The 1,067-nt window shown below is 44.2% G+C and overlaps 1 pseudogene; it reads right to left on the bottom strand.

The window, feature by feature from the left end:
• Positions 1-231: 231 nt before the first annotated feature.
• On the bottom strand, positions 232-349 carry LOC122152024 (annotated as a pseudogene).
• Positions 350-1,067: the final 718 nt, after the last annotated feature.

The raw sequence follows: 1,067 nt of genomic DNA, 5'->3' as shown, positions 1-1,067 counted from the left end.
ATGAGTGCAATGCTACTCTTCTTCAATTTGTCATTCCTTTCGTGGTTGTTGTTGTTATTTGCCATCGAGTTGGACCTGACTCATAGCGACCCCTCCTTGGGTTTCTGAGGTGGTATCACTATGGAAGTAGATTTCCCAACCTTCCTTATGAGGAGAGGCTGATTGGTTTGAACCTCCAGACTTCTGGTTAGCAGTCAAGTGCCTTAGGCACTATGCTACCAGAGCTCCCTAAGCCTACAGCACCTGGCATTCCCAGGTGGTATCCCATCCAAATGCTAACCAGGTCTGACCCTGCTTAGCTTCTGAGATCAAATGAGATCAGGCACGTTAAGGGTGGTATGCCCTAGAAAAATCTTTATGGAAGTGGATTGCCCCAGCTTCCTTCTGAGAAGTGGCTGGTGGGTTTAAATTGCTGACCTTCTGGTTAGATGCCAAATTCCTAATTCATTATGCCATATCATTCTTCTCAGAGTAGACCGTATGATTGACTCATTCAAAATGGCCAATAACAGTCCATTTCAACTCACTAATGTGTAAAATATCAACCTCTATGAGTTCCATATTTTTTACAACTTCTAATTTTCCTATATTCATATTTTCTATTTGTTTTTATTATTATTGGACATTTGCAGCTATCCCTTCATATGTTGAGTAATGCCCTGTTCTCCTTACCTTGTGCCACTTTGACAACAATATACCACAAATGGGATGGCCATAACAAACAGAAGTTTATTCTCTTACAGTTTGGAGGCATAAGTCTGAGTTCAGAGTACCAGGCTCTAGGAACTGAGTGAAAGCCCCTCAACCTTGGGCTTCAGCTCTGCCTCCTGCTCCTGACCCACTGGAGCTAGAGGCATTTCTTCACTCAGACAGCTGCTGGATTCTAAGGCTGGGAAACCCAAGGTTTACAAGTAAAAGGGCACCGTCCCAATGTTACCAAACCATATGGCAGGCCATTAATTCAAGGTCATTGTAAGTACCAAGGATGGCAGAGCATGACAGGCTGCTAAACAACACAGCTACATGCAGGGTCCAAGCAGGCCATAAGCCTGAGACTGTCCCCAAGG

The sequence above is a fragment of the Orycteropus afer genome, unplaced genomic scaffold, assembly GCF_000298275.1.
Source record: "Orycteropus afer afer isolate SDZICR_OR568_19922 unplaced genomic scaffold, OryAfe1.0 scaffold01149, whole genome shotgun sequence".
Classification (NCBI taxonomy): Eukaryota; Metazoa; Chordata; class Mammalia; order Tubulidentata; family Orycteropodidae; genus Orycteropus; species Orycteropus afer.
Note: the sequence above shows the minus strand (reverse complement) of the source record. Positions and strands in the feature narration are given on the sequence as shown.